This window comes from Erpetoichthys calabaricus, chromosome 4 (assembly GCF_900747795.2).
Source record: "Erpetoichthys calabaricus chromosome 4, fErpCal1.3, whole genome shotgun sequence".
Lineage (NCBI taxonomy): Eukaryota > Metazoa > Chordata > Cladistia > Polypteriformes > Polypteridae > Erpetoichthys > Erpetoichthys calabaricus.
Genome location: NC_041397.2, coordinates 119,879,651 through 119,899,641, shown reverse-complemented (window position 1 = coordinate 119,899,641; position 19,991 = coordinate 119,879,651). Strand labels below are relative to the sequence as shown.

Below are 19,991 nucleotides of genomic sequence, written 5' to 3'. Positions count from 1 at the left end.
GTAAGGTAAGAAAGAAAAGTCTGGTTGTATAGGCTAGGGTTATTATATAAATAAAACAAAAACAAATTCCTTTAAGCAATTAGGGAGCTGATAAATTTTAAAATCAAGGGACTGTCAAGGTTCTCTAAGTAAATCTCATGGAAATATTAATTGTGTTAACATTAATATTAATTTTAGCTAATAATTATTATTATAAATATAATTAATATTAATGGCTTATATTATTACATTTGATCAGTGTTTTCCAAATGAAGTTCAGAAATACAGCTTTGCTTTCTGTTTTTTATTCTTACCAATTTATGACTTTTTTCCATACATCATACTAGTATTTAAAAGCAATTAAGGAACCAATCTGTTATGAAAAATTAATTAAATAATTAATTAAAAAATAAATGAATGACATAGGTTTTCAGTGTAGTGTAATGGTTACTGGACATTAAAAGTCTAGGCTGCCATTTTTCCTCAGTGTTTTAACTTGTAAAAAACTCCTAACTGAATTGCGATTCAAGTATTAAAATTACATTTAATCAAATTAATGTCTTTGGAATTCAAAAGAGGTGAGGGTTTCATGGGCTATGACATCTACTACGTATAAACCAAGAATCTGTTTTTTTTCAGGTAGAATAGGCAAACAGTTGACATCAGTTAATGCACAGTAGAAACCTGTTATTTCACTTGCCATTCATTTCCTTTTGCTTGTTTTTACTGTACAGTAAGTGGTGTCTTTAATAACAGATGATGTAAAAAATGAGAAAAATTGGGACAACTTTTCCAAAGCACTTGTAACTTTAAGAACATCCTAAAATCGATCTCCAGATCAATCCTTATTTTAGCAGGTCTTCCTGAAATCCATTGTAACTAAAGTACAGTAGACCCCTGCGAAGTTGTGATTCAGAGTTCGCAGCCTCAGTCGTTCGCGAATTTTTCCTTAGAACCTAACTAATAATTGTTAGTGGAAACCGCAAATATCCTCCGCAATTTGTTTATGGCTTTTTTCGTGACAATACTGTACTGTAGACAGAACACAATGCAACCATAGAGGAAAAGGTGGCTTGGAATGGTGAAAGTGGCCAATCCAAGAGTGTTATTCAATTCTCCTTGCTGCTGAATGGCTGCTGCTCTGTGATGCATCTCTGGCAGATGCAGCCCAGCATTCCCGTATCATAACAGTTTACCGCATGTAGCTATCTCGAGTGTTTTGCTGACTGTTCTGTTGTTTTTCGTTTTGTCCTTCTTAAAGCCCTAAGATGCCACCCAAACGCCCTGCACCTTCTAAGGCTTCTGGCAATAAGCCTAAGCACCAGAAGAAGTTTAAGACACTCCAGGAGAAGGTTGAACTACTGGATTTGCTCCTGGAACTAAAACGTTATGCCGCAGTAGCCACCAGAGGAGCTGTAAATCCTCTGCTTTGCTGTGTAGTCTTTATCTACATTACATACCTTCATCGTGGTGCACAGCTAATTCATCATCATCATCATCTTCAATCAATATCATTCATTATTAACCATACATTTTACTGTATTTTTATTAAATTATTATGCATTTACCCTACTTATACCAAAGAAAACATGCTTCCATAAATTACAGTACATATAGGGGGAACATCAGTATTTTAAATTCTAGCACTGCGGGAGACATAGCAGTACAGTACTGTACAGTATACGGGTTTACCTTTATGTTCTTTTTTATTTAGGGTAATGTATTAAGCTGAGTTTGAAATTAAATGAAAGTCTTTCGGGGGCATATTTAGGGTTTCAACTATAACAATGGGCATTTATAGGCATTTTTTGACCACATCCAAAATTCACGGTTTTTCACAATTTTCGGGTGATCTAGGAACGTAACCCCCGCAAATTTCAGGGGTCGTCTGTATCTCTTTCAATTCTTTGTAATATACATGCTCCCCAGCCCACCCAATAATCTCCAAGTGCCTCTTAAACTGGTTTCTTCTTCAGCCAACCATACAACAGATACTGGTTGTCACATAGATCACACTAACTTTGATACTGTTTGATTTAATATTATCACAATGACTCACATTTTATAAACTTCATAAAATAAAATAGTAAGCATAATGCACATTTGGCTATTAAAACTGTAAATGTTCATGTGCACAATAGATGAGCTCTGAAATGCAAAAAGAGGTTTCCTTTAACAAGACATCGTGCTTAAAGCATCTGTTTTTGCATTTAAGATATACATAAGGCTTTCTTTTGAAGGTGTATTATTATTGGTATTATTAAAATCAATGTTTGGCACCCACTAGTGGAATGATCAGCATAATCTGAATAATTCAAAACATTCATATGAACATGTCTTGGTAAAGTGCCTTCTGACAACTAATCATCAATCTGTAGTGAATGCTTTTAACATTTTGATTTTTATTATTGCAGTTTTTTCCCATAAATTTACCTACCTACTAAAATCAGGATGCAGCATATTTGACATTTTGAACAGCAGAGCAAAATGACCAAGCAGCTATATTGTATTTTTGTAGAACATGAAAATTTTAGCACAAAGGCCATATTGCAAAGGAAAAAAATATATAAATACTAGCTGATTACCCTGTGGCTTCGCTCACTGAGTGCAAGGGAAAATAATAAAATGTAGTATTTATAAAATAAGTTTGTTAATTGCCAATTTTATTTTTCAACAAATAAAGAGCACTTACAATAACATAAAAATCAATATAAACAACATTATTAACATCATTATCATATGAGAAGATGAAGTAATATATAAGAAGCATATTGCATATAAATATAAATTATTAAACAGTCAAATCTTCTATAATACGCTACCGTGGTTGTTCGTTTGTCTGTCTAGGATTTTAAATCACCAGTAGCTCGCAAACCATTTCACCTATTGACTTGAAATTTGGTACACATATACTACATGGGGCGACACGGTGGCGCAGTGGGTAGCGCTGCTGCCTCGCAGTTGGGAGATCTGGGGACTTGGGTTCGCTTCCCAGGTCCTCCCTGCGTGGAGTCTGCATGTTCTCCCCGTGTCTGCATGGGTTTCCTCCGGGCGCTCCGGTTTCCTCCCACAGTCCAAAGACATGCAGGTTAGGTGGATTGGCGATTCTAAATTGGCCCTGGTGTGTGGGTGTGTTTGTGTGTGTCCTGCGGTGGGTTGGCACCCTGCCCAGGATTGGTTCCTGCCTTGTGCCCTGTGTTGGCTGGGATTGGCTCCAGCAGACCCCCGTGACCCTGTGTTCGGATTCAGCGGGTTGGAAACTGGATGGATGGATATACTACGTGATGTCTACTATCCGCTTTCAGGGTAATGATTTTATTACTCTTTTTACCTTTATTTTATTTTATTGTAGAATCAACTCTCGGCAGTGCGCAGCAGGGCAGCCGTGCGGCAGATGTGTACGGGCGCCGTTCTCATTCCCTACCACCTTCGCTAATCATTCTTGAGGCAGATTACTTAAGTGACATTTTAAGTGAAAGGTTAAAGAAAACGTACTAAGTAATTGCAACACAAAAACTAACTTAATCAGTTTTAACGCGAAAAGATGCCGACGAAAGAGAAGCAGCGGGCTGCTAGGGTGGAGTAAAGAAGAGCTGCTCAGGAAGCAGCAAGCACATCAACCTCTGAGCAAACGAATGCTAAACGTACAGAGAAAGAGGATGAATACTATGAATGCTCAAGTCAAGTGTATATAACGTGCAGTGCGCTGTTACTGGTATTGTGATAAAAGAATTTAAACAACATATAAGAAGCGTATAAATTATTAAACAGTAAAACATTAACATTTAAGAAGTAAAGATACATCGAGTACTATTGCAGTGCTTTCGGGTATACTACATTTTTGTTTGTCCATTACGTGCATAAATGTATAAATCTTTTGGTGTACCTACCCGAGAACACGCGACATATAACTGACCGTGGGAGAAGCATGGATTTTAAACACGCGTTGAGTTCATCTGCTGGTGTCCCTCGTGAAATAACTGATAATGTTTGATGAAAAACTCCTGCAAGTAAAACGACAGTACCTCCTCACTATTTTGGTAGGATCTCTGGGATCTTGCATTGTTCGGTTCAAGGCTTCATAAGCTCTTTTATGTGCCATGGTACACTCATCCCAAACTATTATCTTTGAATGTTGCAAGACTTTTGCCTTTCCAGATCCCTTGCGTATGTTGCAAATTGGATTTTCGTCGTGAGCGAGTTTTAATGGTAATTGCAATGCCGAATGTGCTGTACGGCCTCCATCTAATAATGTAGAAGTGATTCCCCATGACGCTACAGCCAGAGCTATGTCACCATTTGCTATCTCGGCAAGAATCAGGTTTATTAAGAATGTTTTTCCTGTTCCTCTGTGGTCATACGTAATTTCCGTTTCAAACGCTCATATGTAATTTCCATTTCAAACGCGAAAAGAATTTTATATATATAGATTACAGTATCAAGAACAGGTGTGTGACAATTGGAAAAACTTTATAGTCTAACATACTTTTCCCTTGCTACTACACTTAAGTCTAAAGTTTAGACTAAAGTGTAGCAGCAAGGGAAAAGTAGGTTAATTTTTCATAGTGAAAATTAAATTAATGTCAGACCATCATCAGTACCGCTTTTACATAACTATTCTGTTTTGTTCACTGGTTTCTAGTTAAAATACTTTATTTTATTTACATGTACTCGAGTCACTGATTTAAGTAAACTCATCCATGATCAGTTCCTGTAAATAAAAATAGTTGCTAAATTTTATGGAGACATGTTCCAAATAAATCTTGGTACATTAAATTTAAGATTACATGATAAACTAGACAAGGGTTTTGTTTACAGAGAAGAATTGGCCCTTTACAATTTTTAGATCTTTGATTCTTCAATGTTATAATTTCTATGTAAAGTTTGCATTTTATTTATTTATTTTTATTTTATTTATAAATTTTTATTGTAATCATTCCATACAAATAGATCAATTTATAACCAAACAAAATTGAAGACAAATCAAACCCCACCCCTGAGAAGGAGAGCTTAGCCAAAGGAGAATTGCTTTGGGCTTTTTAATAAGGCAACAATAAACAAAAGAAAGGAAGAAATATATATATAGGTAAATAAGAAATGGAGAAGGGAATTAAATGCGGTAATAGTTATTTCTCTTATTCTAAAATAATATTGATTAGATCCTGCCAGGTTTTGAAAAAATTTTGTACAGATCCTCTAACTGAGAATTTGATTTTTTCCAATTTCAAATAATATAAAACATCAGTTTCCCACTGACTTATCAGAAGAGAGTTAGGATTCTTCCAATTTAACAGAATAAGTCTGCGTGCCAAAAGTGTAGTGAATGCAATCACCGTTTGCTTGTCCTTCTCCACTTCAAGTCCGTCTGGGAGAACACCGAACACAGCTGTTAATGGGTTAGGAGGGATTGTGATACCAAGGCTGTCTGAAAGGCACTTAAAAATTTTGGTCCAAAAAGATGTTAGTTTGGTGCAGGCCTAGAACATGTGACCCAGTGAGGCAGGAGCTTGGGTACAGCGTTCGTAGGTTGGATTTTGCCCTGGAAACATTTTGGACAGTTTTAAGCGAGACAGATGAGCTCGATATATAATTTTTAGTTGAATAATTTTATGCTTTGCGCATATGGAGCTCGAGTGAATTCTCTGCTTTGCTACCTTCCACTCCTTTTCTGATATATTGCTTAAAAGATCTTCTTCCCAATGTCCTCTTGGATCTTTGAAAGGTAAGGACTCTAATAGGATTTTATATAATGCGGAAATGGTGTTTAATTCCTCGAAATTGAGCAGTATTTTTTCCAGCATTGTAGAGGGTGCAAGGTGGGGGAAATCGGGCAATTTCTGTTTAATAAAATTTCTAATTTGCAGGTAGTGAAAGAAATGTGTAGCTGGGAGGTTCAATTTTTGAACGTAATTGTTCAAAAGATGTAAATATGTTGTCTATATAAAGATCTCTGCGCATTTTAATCCCAAAACTTTTCCAGGTATTAAAAACTGGATATGTTTGCGAGGGTTGAAAGAGGTGGTTCTCTTGCAGAGGTGCCACAGATAAAAGATTTTCTATCTTAAAATGCTTTCTAAGTTGGTTCCATATTCTGAGTGAGTAAAGCACAATTGGGTTATTAGTATATTTGCAATAACTTGCATTTATTGGAGAGCAGAGCAGGGAGTATAAAGAAGTACTACAGGATTTTACTTCTATTGCGGACCAAGCCTGTGTATGTTCATTTTTTTGTGTCCAGGATTTTATGGCTTGTATGTTTGCTGCCCAGTAATAAAACTGAAAATTAGGTAAAGCCATGCCACTTTCTGCCTGAGGTCTTTGTAGGGTCGCTCTTCAGATACGTGGGTGTTTTGAGTTCCAAATGAATGAGGTTATTGTTGAATCTGTTTAAAAAACGATTTATTGATATATATTGGAATGTTTTGAAATAAAAAAAGAAGTTTAGGAAGGATATTCATCTTAACAATGTTAATTCTTCCGGCTAGAGTGAGATGAAGGGTTGACCATCTATGCAAATCTTGCTTAATTTTTTCCATACAGATGGCAAAATTTTGTTGATAAAGAGCTTTACGTTTACTTGTGATATTTACCCCTAGGTATTTAAACTGATCTGCTATGGTAAAAGGTAGGGTGTCCAATCTAATATTATATGCTTGTGAATTCACTGGAAAGAGTATACTTTTATTCAGATTAATTTTAAGACCAGATATCTTTTGAAATTCTGTTAATGCTGTTAAAACTGCAGGGACAGTGTTTTCTGGGTCTGTTATATATAAAACCATATCATCTGCATATAGAGAAATTTTCTGTTCCAGTCCTTCTCTGACAATCCCCTTTATCTGATAAGAATTTCGGCAGTGAACCGCCAGTGGTTCAATGGCGATTGCAAACAGCAGTGACGACAAGGGACATCCTTGTCTGGTACCATGTTCTAGCTTAAAGTAGTCTGAGCAAATGTTATTAATACAAACTGAAGCTTCTGGATTGGTATACAGTAGTTTGATCCATGCACAAATATTCGGGCCAAACCCAAATTTCTCTAATGCAGTGAAAAGGTAGTTCCATTCAATCATATCAAATGCTTTTTCTGCGTCTAATGATAGTAATATATCTGGGGTGTTTGATTTTGCTGGTGAATATATAACATTAAACAAGCGTCAGAGATTGGAAGATTGATGTCGGCCTTTAATAAATCCAGTTTGATCCTGTGATATTACCGAGGGCAGCACTTTCTCCATCCTTCTAGCTAGGATTTTTCAGGAGTGAAATTGGTCTGTATGATGCACATTGTAACAAGTCCTTATTTTGTTTAGGAAAGACGGTGATTAATGCTTGACGAAATGTTTGAGGTAGTATTTGGTTGTCTCTAGCTTCTGTAAATGTTGCCAATAAGAGGGGAGCTAGCTGAGTGGAGAATTTCTTATAAAATTCTATGGTTTAACCATCAGGGCCTGCTGATTTCCCGCTTTGAAGTGACTTTATAGCATCTAGTACTTCTGTTAGCGTTAGAGGTTTATCCAGTTCCTCAGCACTTAAAGCATCTATTTGTGGTGTCTGTAATGTATCCAGAAATGCATTAGATTGTGTGTTGTCCTCTTTGAGCTCAGTAGAATATAAGGATTTATAATAATCTCTAAATGTGTGCATTATATTTTTATGGTCAATAATTTCTTCTCCATTCGTGTTGGTGATTACTGGTATTGCATTGCGAACTTCTTGTTTGTGAATTTGTTGAGCTAAAAGCTAATTAGCTTTTTCTCCATGTTCATAGTAATGATGTCTAGACTTATTAATAAGTTGTTCAGTTTCTTTAGTTGTCAAGATGTTAAGTTCTGTATGCAGGGCCTGCCTTTTCCTGTGGAGAACTTCACTTGGACGCCTGACTTGTTCTTCATCTATTCTAGTGATTTCGCTTCTTAGCTCTGACGCTTTCTTGGTTTCTAATTTATTTCTGTGGGAAACAAATGAAATAATCTGCCCTCTTAAGAAGGCCTTTAGAGTTTCCCAGGGTGTTCCTGCAGAAACCTCTGTGGGCGTGTTTGTCTCTAGGAAGAAGCTGATTTGTTTGGATATACATTCTGTGTAGTTCTTGTCTGCCAATAGAAGAGGGTTAAGGCGCCATCTGCGAGGTGAGTGTGAGGGGCTTAATGATATTTGCTCCAAGACTAGAGGGGCATGATCGGAGATAACAATTGTGTTGTATTTGCATGATTTAATTGTAGGCAGGAAATTATTATCTATAAAAAAATAATCAATTCTTGAGTAGCTATAATGCACTGGTGAGTAGAACGAATATGTTCTTGAGTTTGGGTTAAGAAACCTCCAGGGGTCTGATAAGTTGTGATCATTTAAAAACTGTGTAATTGTCTTTGCAGTATTAGATGTCGTCGCCCCTGTCACAGGAGTCCTGTGTGGATAAGAGTGGATTTAAAACACAATTAAAGTCCCCAGCCATTATAATTTTATGAGTGTTCACATTGGGAATGGATGCAAATAAGTTTTGCATGAATTCCTTATCATCGACATTGGGTGCATAAACATTTATCAAAATCATTTTACTGTTATATAAGTTACCCATGACCATCTCATATCTCCCTTCAGATACTACATCTGATGCTACAAATGGAACTGTTCTGTGTATGAGAATTCACACCCCTCTAGTTTTCTTTATAAAGCTAGAATGGAACATTTGGCCAGTCCAGTCTTTTTGTAGTCTGAACTGATCCTTGCTTAGTAAGTGGGTCTCCTGTAAAAATACTATTTTAGCATTTAAGCCTGTTAGGTGAGAGCATACTTTCTTTCTCTTTAATTCGTGATTCAGGCCTTTAACATTCCAGTTCACAAAATTAACTGTCTCATCATGGAGACATTGATTCTGAGTTTTAATGTCATTTTATAGTCTTAACTGGTAATGAGGCAGTTTTAATCTCCCCATGAGTTATTGCATTTTAGCCTATTGTTGCATTGATATTTATAGTTATAGGGATTAGAACTATAGATTAGATATAGCCTGCTCTCCTTCTCTCCCCCCTTTATCTCCCCACCCCCCCCCCATTTTGCCTCCCCACATGAGGCTTGATCACACTTCGCGATGTCCCGGTCCTCTGACATATGAAGAGACAGAGCACGTCCAAAACAAAACAAACCCCACCCCGCAGCGGCGTTAGAGAATTAAAACAAAGAGATATCTATTGCAGCTGAATTCTAAATACTATCTGCTGAAAATATAATCATTAACAGTCTTTAAGCTTAAAATAATCTTCAGCAATTTTAAGATATTAAGATAAAAAAAGAATGAACCCTGGGAATGATTTTAAAAAGTAGTCTAGGATAAACATGGTAATTCCTAATGTAATAGTATAATGTAATAGTATAAATGTAATAGTGATGTAATAGTAGAAATAGAAATAAACTAAGAGTATGATGTTAAACAATCTACTTTAAGGTAGTAAAAAAAAAAAAGAAAAAGAAAAAACAAATCCTACTTTAATTACTTCCACACTCACGTCTATAACTCTAATTAAGACATAAACATATATGTCCAGATAAAGAAAAGGATGTATAATTATAATACCAGTCTCTTTAAAAGCTTGCGATGAGTAGATGAGAGCACATCCGAGATGAGCAGATGGTAGGTCCTTCCCATGCCTTGATAGAATACGGCTCCTTATTAACTTTCAAAAGAGTGTCGGAAACAGCTTCTTTAATTCCTTTTCAGCTTCTTCCTTGTTTGAAAAAATATAATACTGATCTTGAACATCCACTTTCAGTTTGGCGGGATACAAGAGGCTGTATTTGATATCGGCTTTCAATAGCAACTTTTTAATGTCAAAGTAGGCTGCACGTTTTGCAGCTGTTAATGGTGAGAAGTCGGGGAAAATACGAATAAGATTATTTTCAAATATAATCTCTTGCTTGTGTCTGAGAAGTGCCATCACATCAAGCTTGCATCGTAGTTGCTCGAAGCGGACAATAAAAGACCTAGGTTTAAAGGTATTTGATCTGAATGTGCGATAAGCAGCTGCTATCTCAATGTCGAGTTCAAAATCATCTCCAATTATTTTAGACAGTAATTCTACTGCAAATTTCACTGGGCTTGAGCTTTCTCGTTTCTCAGGTATACTCTCAATTCTTATATTATTTCTTCTGTACCCATCTTCCATGGCCGCAAGTCTGTCTCCATGTTTTTTGCATTCGGAATTCGCAGCTGTGGCTTTTTCATCGGCATTAGACGCCAATTGTTCCGCTGTTTCGACTTGAGCCGTGAATGCCTGCTTAATGTCATCCAGCTGATCTGTAACATCTTTAATCTGGTCGGCAAGCATTTTCAGTTTGGATCTATTTTCTTCGATGTGTTCCTCTAATTTCTCCAACATGCCTTTAAAGTTCACGTCAAAACGTTTAAATAGACACGTTTCCCGGTCTTTGTTATCCTTTTTAATCTTGACGATGTCCTTCTTAAGCTCGTTCTTAAGCTCAATGTTAGCCTTCTTAAACTCATTCTTGTTATCCTTCTTAAGCTCATTTATGGCCGTAGTCATGGCGGCAGCCAGTGTGGCAATTATCTCTTTCAGTTCGGACAGTTCGCTTCGGATTTCGTGCTCCGCGAGTGTAAATGCATCTCCTGCTACAGCAGGTGCTGCAGGCTAGCGATGAGTAGATGAGAGCACATCCTGAAGGGCATTTTCTAGTCTCGAATGATCCTCAGAAATCAGCGGTCCAGCGCAACCTGTATCACTTGCACCTTCGCTCCCGTTTTCACTCTCGACTGGAGACGATACAATGGAGCGGGGTCCCAGGAGATCTGCGCATTCGTCTGCCTGTTCCAGGTCAGTCTCCGAGAGGCCATACCTTGCACTCGGGCCGGATGTCAGTCCAGACTTTGAAGCAGCTTTAAGTTTCTTTTCCAGTTCTTTCTGATTTTTCTTCTTGTTACTCATGCTTGTATATTGTAGTGGAAGTTCCTTGGTCGGGTTAAATACAGGATACCTCTAAATAATATGAAATACGTGGGAAAATAAACCCGCTGCTAGCGGAGCCCTGCTTCAGACGTCCATCTCCTATAACGGACGAGACCAAAAGTTTGCATTTTATTTCTGGGGAATTAGTGTAGAGTTCTTCTCTTAGTCTAAAGACACCTGCATTCTGTCAGGTCATTGGCAACTTTTAATTACTCATTGGACACAACTGTGAATGAGTGGGCAGTCCAAGTTTGATTCCTACCCTGGGTTTATTACTGCCAGGTTGCCCCTTGCTTGAAAATAAAGGACTGCATGCATAAGATTAGCTTTTAACAGTGTGTTTATGATTAATAAAGTTTGTCTGTGGAATATCAATTAACTTATATTTCAGCCTGTACTGTTAAAGAATGTTATACAGCTGCCACATTGGATCCACAACATTATGTTTTTATAAATGGCATTTGAAAATCAGTAATTAATTTAATCAGCGGAGATATTTACTGTAATATTGTTGTCTTCCCAAAATAAAATAAAATACACTAAACTGACTTACTTTTTTGTGAGCTGTGCAAGTTCTTTTACATGCTTATTTGGGTCATTGGCAACACAGACCGCTAATAAATTCTCTGCGATCAGAACAATTGGTTAAATTTAGGTGGTAGCCAAAAATATACAGATGAGCCTATTCCATCATTATGAAGAATTGGCAAGAGTGGCATAGATTTGTTTGCCAACAGTGCAGATTTAGTCCTTCACCTGACTTTCGTACTTTGTGTCATTAAGGAGCCTACTGGCTAAATAAGTGCAAAACAGAAATTCTGCTCTTCATTGAAAATGCGTGGTCATATACTGCACTAATTCTTTTCTCCCACAAATCATTTTAAACATCATTCATGGCCACTTCATTTCATTAGACAGATGAATTTCATTATATAAAATGCCCTCCTGTGCTCTGGGCATTCCAGAGCTGTAGAACTGTGATGAACAACATGCATCACTAAAGGTGACATTTTAGTGTATAACACTTAACAACTGCTTCTTCAAACAAAAATTAATAGAAATGTGCCATTCCTGCCTCATTAATATTTGCAGCAGTGTTATACTTTGTGAAAATTAATTGAAAAGTATTTACAATCAGAAAGATTGCCTGAATTCATATGTGGACACTCATAAGTAAAGTTCAAACCATGACCAGGTTAAAAAAATAATTACTACAGTAAAACAGTAATTGTTTAAACACATTGTACTGCATGTAGTATATATTTGTAGCTCTATGTATGATATTTGCTTTCTTTTCATAATATTAGCTTTCAGATACTGTATACTTTTTATATGACCTAGTAGGCTGGCTTATTATGCAGGGTGGTATTCTGTCTTTTATAATCATTGTTGTTTGGGGCAAAAAAATGTTTTCATATTACTTTTCATAGGACTTTACATTTTATCTTTTGGATTTCCATCCTTTAAACTTGTTTGACAGAAAAGTTAAAAACAAATTGCGTTAACACCATCTCCCAGATTTTTCTCTTAAATGCAATTTTAGCACAATTAATCTGCTTGTTAATATGTTATTTGTTTCAGTTTAATTTAATTTATCTGTATTAAGTGCCTGCGGTTGGTTGGCACCCTGCCCGGAATTGGTTCCTGCCTTGTGCCTTGTGTTGGCTGGGATTGGCTCCAGCGGACCCCCCATGACCCTGAGTTCAGATTCAGCAGGTTGGAAAATGGATGGATGGATGTATTAAGTGCACATTCACATATTATTTCAGCACATTATACTGAAATTCCAAATGCAGAATGAAAAAAAACCAAAGTGCAAAATAAACACAAAACATTATATCATCACACAATATACACAAAAATATGGTTTTAACTCCAAATTCCTTGTTCTTGTTAATTCTTGGTTACCCTTTCTGAATCACATTATTCCATTGGAATATAATGAAAATTTTATCAGAAAAAAGATTCTTCATTTATGACAATGCAGCCACTCTGAATCTGACATGGACACCAAGATCCGAGAAAGCAAATGGAATTATTACTACTGACAAATCAAAACCAATTGCCACAATTAATTAAAAAGCAATATTTACTCAAAGAAATGTGAGACAACCACAGCAGCACCTCTGACAACTCAAACAAATGTTGAGTCTTTTTGCATGCTGAGACCAACTAGGGCATCTCTAAACATTGGATATTAGTTTATTTTACTTTTATCATGTTAAGGATGTCTGCATCTTCAGATTGCAATGATCTCCTTGAAGTACAGGCTCTAGTGAGGTCTGAAAGTGGGGGGTTTGGGGGCTAAACCATTGCTGTATTGCTAATAACCTTTATATTACACACACCCAGCTTTGTTTAGGTGTGTTCACATAAAATATCTATTGCCATCAAAATGTCTATGTGGGTACCTGCCTGCATGTCCACATCAAACAACTCAGCTCATACTATATATACCCTATATTATCCATCCATCCATTATCCAACCCTCTATATCCTAACTACAGGGTCACAGGGGTCTGCTGGAGCCAATCCCAGCCAACACAGGGTGCAAGGCAGGAAACAAACCCCGGGCAGGGCACCAGCCCACCACAGTACCCTATATTATACTCTATATAAATACAATGTATTATTGTTATTATTATTATTATTATTACACTGTGGTGGATGGATTTTGTTGAAATTTGGCACACTTATTTTTAATGAACCCTGTGATAGTTTCATTTTTCTTGAGGTACCTCAAATACAGCACAAAGTAAAAATGCTTAAGATTTTAAAAACTCCCATTTAGAAATCATTGGTCTTAAAAGAGAGAACCATTCTGTGTTAATTCAGTTGCCTATTAATTTACATTTTCAAAGTCACCTTGTCAACAACTATTTCAGCTTTTATATTTTCTTCTTTTTCATGTCAGATAGCCACACCTGACTCAAAACAAATCTTAAATACACAAGAGAGATTATAACTTTCCATTGGGATCCTATTTGAACTATATTTAGCTGAAAACCCACCACAACATACAACTAACAATAGTACAAAAATTGATGCAATCTTTACAACAAATGACATAAAATCTACTGGTTATGAAAGCTATTTGGGTTCAGTCTTTGACTACATGATACTGTAAAATGCTATTGAAGAATATGTATTTTGCATACTCTACTAGTAAATGTAATTATTGTAAATTTTATTCACTTTTTTAATATGACTGCCTTAAATAAATAAGCAAACGTTATAAAATGCTAGGGTTTTCAAAACAGTTAACTCAGCCACCAAACACACCTGAATGTTATGACATGCATACATTTTAACTTATCTGATTTTCTATATTTGAAATCTGTTAAACTTCTCATCTCATTTTATTGGTAAATTTCAATGAGAGAAAAGTCACCTTTCAAAAAAGAAAGGCAAAAAGGGAGAAAATCTCAAAACTGAAAAATACTCAAAGTACAATACAAAGAAAAGACATGCGCATATTAAGATGTATTCTAAGGTGTATGTTGAAGAATAGAGTACGAGGGTGCTACAGTGGTAGGCAGTCCTGGGTTCAATTCTGAGCTTCAAATCTGTTTGGAATGTGTATACTCTCCATGTGTGTACATTATTGTGTAAAACTGTCAGTAAGGATATGATTGCCCTGTAACAGACTGACAGCATGACCAGAATTGGTTCTAATTTATGTCACATCATGCCAAAATGTGCAGCCCCTCAGACTCTGACAGGAATTAATGGGATTTTAAAGTTTAAATAAATGTAGTTCATAATAACAGTATGTGATTTGTACAAAAAATGCTCCACTTTCAATGTTCCAGTGTCTAAGTCATTATTTGCTGTATATGCCAATGAGAATCTAAGCTCTACTGCCTGGACTTTGTTTTTCTTTCTTAGTTAATATTTTTTCAAAGTACTCTGATTTTAATTTTGCCCTTCACTTTACAGAGAAACAGTAAAAGAATGGGTTCAAATAATTTTTTGGTTACAGCCTAACTAGAAAGCAACTGCAAACACTTAAGTAAAAATATATGTACTCAGATCAATGGCGGTGTTTGGTTTCACTTGCAGTCCTGTATACGTTCATTTCACTTTTTCAATGCTAACCAAAAAATGTACTTTAGCTCAGTTGAAATTGACACACGTTATGAAATTTAATTTTGTGTGAATTAACTTGACAGACCTCTGTAAATATTACTGGCATAAAGTGGATATTGTTTATTTCTGTGAAAAATTGCTTTAGGTTGTTGAAAGTTATTTTCATCCAAATGGCCTCTAAATAGAAACAGTATAAATCTCTCCATTCACAGATTTGTTTGCATACATTTCCCTTTCAAGTGACTTAAATTCAGCGCAATATATTTTTCATATATTTTTATGACTGATCTTCGACCCATTTTGTTTAAGTATATATGCCAAGAATTCTTAAAGCTTCTTTTTCATTTAGTATCTTCTGACATACAGTGTGTCTAAATAGAGTAGTTGCAGATGTGTTATTTACATAATGATCTTTAACCAAAAACAATCAACTATGCAGGCTTTGGAGGAATAACAGTGGTTTGTGCAGTGTCATAGTATGTTCCAGTTCTAAACTCAACAGGCAGTGAATAGGACTAAATATTTATATCTACAAAGTAAACTTTTCATATTTGGAGGTTTTCTTCTGATGATCGAAACTGTTTTCAGCAATAGCATTTAAGGCACTGAACAGTCAAGAAGAAGGCCTTCAGGATCAGTTTAACTTTATTATATTATTTTATACAGTTAAATAGATATGACTAAAATAATGAATAATGTAACAAGTGCTTTAATTTTTTATTCTTCAGCTCTGTAGGTTATAATTTGCAATTTTTTTTTCATTTTATAATTCTAATGTAAACCACTAATATTCATTTAAAGAATTCTGTAACTGTAATTTATTATGAAAACTAATGCACTTTTAAAATAATACAGTCCAATAGAATTACCCATACAATGTGACACATGCTGCACTGCATATACAATATTTACTAAATTGTTTACTTGAATAAGCAAAGATAACATTTTTCGGATTATTAGAAAATAAACACTTGAAGGTATGAGAAACGTCAAATTAACAATAACCTCATTTGTTTATCTCTATAAAAACTTTTCTATATTTACAGTATTTACATTTCCCCTTGAACCTAGATGGACAAGATTTTAATAGCAGTCTTCATATGCTTAGCATTTTGTTAGTAAGCTTTCTCTTGTGCAACCAGTATCATAGTTATTACTACTTAATGAATGATAAAAATAATGTCAAAATATTATTATACTGTACATTATACCACTTTAACGATGAAGAAAAATGTAATGCTTTTATACTTTTAACATAAGCATAAAGATGTTATAAAGTAATATAGTCTTGTTTATAAATATAATTTGGCTGAAAAGATGCTTATGTGAGCTAAAACAGTGTAATTTTAAGTTCTGCACTTCTTAATTGCTCAAAGTTTTCACATGACCTGATACTACTTACTATAATAATAAAAGGTCAGACAGATTCCAAAAGATTCCCAAAAACTTATTCTTCAGTTAGAAGATCCAAAGATGTCACAAAACAAGCTAAAACTTCAAAAAATATACTACAGAAAGAGGTAAAACACACTTTACTTTTTAATATTACTAAGGGGCTTTGCCCCCTGCTTGCTTTGCTCGCCAACCAAATCCCCCCAACCCACCCCCCCCCCCCCCCCCCCCCAGCCTGCGCTACACACCAACCACTTCACATCTCTGCCGCTCGTATTGTGAAGAGGGGGGCTGAACGCAACCCAAAGAGACGACGTTCACTCCTCCCGAAACCCCCTCTTAAATGGTGATACAATGGGAAACAAATAGTTTTTTTTTTTACCTTCCCTTTGCTTGACCAGCTGCTGGCTTACTGTCCCCTCCGACTACACACTGAGCTCGATTCACTCCTGAAAGAGACTTATATTTGTTTGAAGTGTTTGAATAACTTTTCTGTCTCCAAAATCTCTTGTGTATCTGTGCAACTGTATTTTCTCCGGTCCTATTCAGCCTATATACATCGGACTTCCAATATAACTCAGAGTCCTGCCACGTGCAAAAGTTTGCTGACGACACTGCTATCGTGGGCTGCATCAGGAGTGGGCAGGAGGAGGAGTATAGAAACCTCATCAAAGACTTTGTTAAATGGTGCGACTTAAACCACCTACAACTGAACACCAGCAAAACCAAGGAACTGGTGGTGGATTTTAGGAGACCCAGGCCCCTCATTGACCCCGTGATCATCAGAGGTGACTGTGTGCAGAGGGTGCAGACCTATAAATACCTAGGAGTGCAGCTGGACGATAAATTAGACTGGACTGCCAATACTGATTCTCTGTGCAAGAAAGGACAGAGCCGCCTGTACTTCCTTAGAAGACTGGCATCCTTCAACATCTGCAGTAAGATGCTGCAGATGTTCTATCAGATGGTTGTGGTGAGTGCCCTCTTCTACGCAGTGGTGTGCTGGGGAGGCAGCATTAAGAAGAAGGATGCCTCACGCCTGGACAAACTGGTGAGGAAGGCAGGCTCTATTGTTGGCATAGAGCTGGACGGTCTGACATCCGTAGCAGAGCAACGGGCACTCAGCAGGCTCCTATCAATTATGGAGAATCCACTACATCCATTAAACAGTGTCATCTCCAGACAGAGGAGCAGTTTCAGCGACAGACTGCTGTCACTGTCCTGCTCCACTGACAGACTGAGAAGATCATTCCTCCCCCAAACTATGCGACTCTTCAATTCTACCAGAGGGGGTAAACGTTGAACATTATTCAAGTTATTGTCTGTTTTTTTTATCTGCATTTTTTTTTTTTTTTTATTACTCTTTAATTTAATATTTTTGCTGCTGGAATATGTGAATTTCCCCCTGGGATTAATAAAGTATCTATCTATCTATCTATCTAACTCTGTGACCCAAGCGTGAGAGCGTATGTGGATTTCACTTTCACCAAACAACAAATCTTTTCGTTCTCACGGATATGCCTCTTCATTGGGAAGAAACACTACTTTTCCCTGATGGAAAAACAAATTAGATGATCTACAAATCTCCAACTTAAAGTTTAAATCCGAACAATATATTCAATCTCTTTTTGCTGTTCTGTTATTTCAAATGAAACTACTATATATTTTATTAGAACAGTAGAACATTAGAACTTGATATGTAAGTAGACTGTAGTTTAACTAAAGTGCACAACCATTTTTAAATCAGTCAGGTATATTTGTGTAATCAGTTTTGTAAGTGATAGTGTGTCCCAGTTAATAACGCATCAGTTAGAGAGCCATTTCAAAGAAAGATATAAATTTTATTTTAAACATTTGCAACAATGTAGAACAAATCAGATTAGATTAGATTAGACAGAACTTTATTTGTCCCCAAGGGTAAATTTGCCTTTTTACAGAAGATCTTTAAAAGATAGATAAATAAATATATATGCACATGCACCATGTTTGGAACACACACTAGAATTACTAAAAAGAAAGAAAACAAAAACAGAAAGAAAACTTCTGACTTGGCTGATACGGTCACATTGAGGCATTATACAGGTGTAGTGCTGTGGGTATAAAGGAGGTCTAGTAGCATTTCCTGACACATTTTCGAATAATCCATTGGCTGTGTTAGTGTGTCTGAAAGAGGATGTGCAGCATTGCTCATAATGGCACTCATTTTTTTAATACTCTCCTTTGCTACCATCTCCAGGTGTCTGCCCTTTTAATTAGCTTGCTGATTCCCTGGGCCTCTCTTGAACTGATGTTATCTGCCCAGCACACCACAGCACAGAAAATCGCACTGGCCATTACTGAGTTGTAGAAGATGTGAAGGATGTCACTTCCCACATTATAGGAATACAGTCTCCTAAGAAAAAAATAGCCTACTCTGCCCTTTCTTAAAAATTACCTCTGTCTTACAAGACCAGTCCAACCTGTCATTGATGTGGACCCCCAAGTACTAATAGGAGTGGGCCACCTATACATCCACTCCAGGAATAGTAACTAAACATAGAGACTCTTGGGTGAGGCAAAAGTCAGTAACCAATCACTTGGTTTTGCTGATTCTAAGATGTAGACAGTTCTCTTTGCACCAAGAAACAAAGTTCTCCACCTGACTCCTATACTCCGTCTCATCTCCTTTATCAATACACCCCATAAGTGCAGAGTCATCTGAGAATTTCTGCAATTAACATGACCTGGTGTTATATTTATAGTCTGAGATGTACAGAGTGAAGAGAAAAGGAGGAAAGACCATTCCTTGTGGTGCTCCAGTATTGCTCACATCTGTACCATAAACACAGTCTTTGAATCTCACAAACTGTGGCCTGCCTGACAGACAGTCCATTATCCAGGGCACCATAGGCTCATCCATCTGCAAATCTCTGAACTTACCTCTTAACATGGATGGCTGGATGGTACTGAAGGCACGCTAGAAATCAAAAAACATAATCCTCACAGTGCTGCCATCTTTGTCCAGGTGAGAATAAGCCTTGTGCAGCAGACAGATAATTGCATCCTCCACTCCAATCTTTCTCTGACAGGCAAACAGCAATGGATCCAGGTGGTCTACCAAAAGAGAACTCATATAGTGCAGGACCAGTCTTTCAAAGGTCCTCATGATGTGAGACATAAGTGCACGTGGTGACTAAATTAGCAGACCCCCGTGACCCTGTAGTTAGGATATAGCGGGTTGGATAATGGATGGGTGACTATATCTGAAAAATATTGTAATATATTAGATGTTCATCAACTAACATATACATTACATTAGAGTACATTTCCCATACTAATTTTAGCATCACTGTTAAGCCTCAGGTTAATGGATTATTCCCCATTTTGAAAAATACAAATGATTCCTCTTTCCAATAACTCAGGACTAGTATCTATAGAAAAATAAAGTAGCCATTTATTTATCTTTGCCATTGAATCAAAATTCTGTCATTTGGTAGTTTTCTTATTTTAGTACTCTGAAATTTAGAAAAGCAGCTAAAGTGTCTGACAGCATTTAATCTGTATTTTAAGATAAATGGAGTAGGTTAGCAA

At 36.5% G+C, this 19,991-nt stretch overlaps 1 protein-coding gene across 1 annotated transcript in view; it reads left to right on the top strand.

Annotated features, from left to right (window-relative positions):
* The window catches only part of LOC114651130 (cilia- and flagella-associated protein 47-like), a 622,279-nt gene that overhangs the window by 418,146 nt on the left and 184,142 nt on the right, over positions 1 to 19,991 (top strand).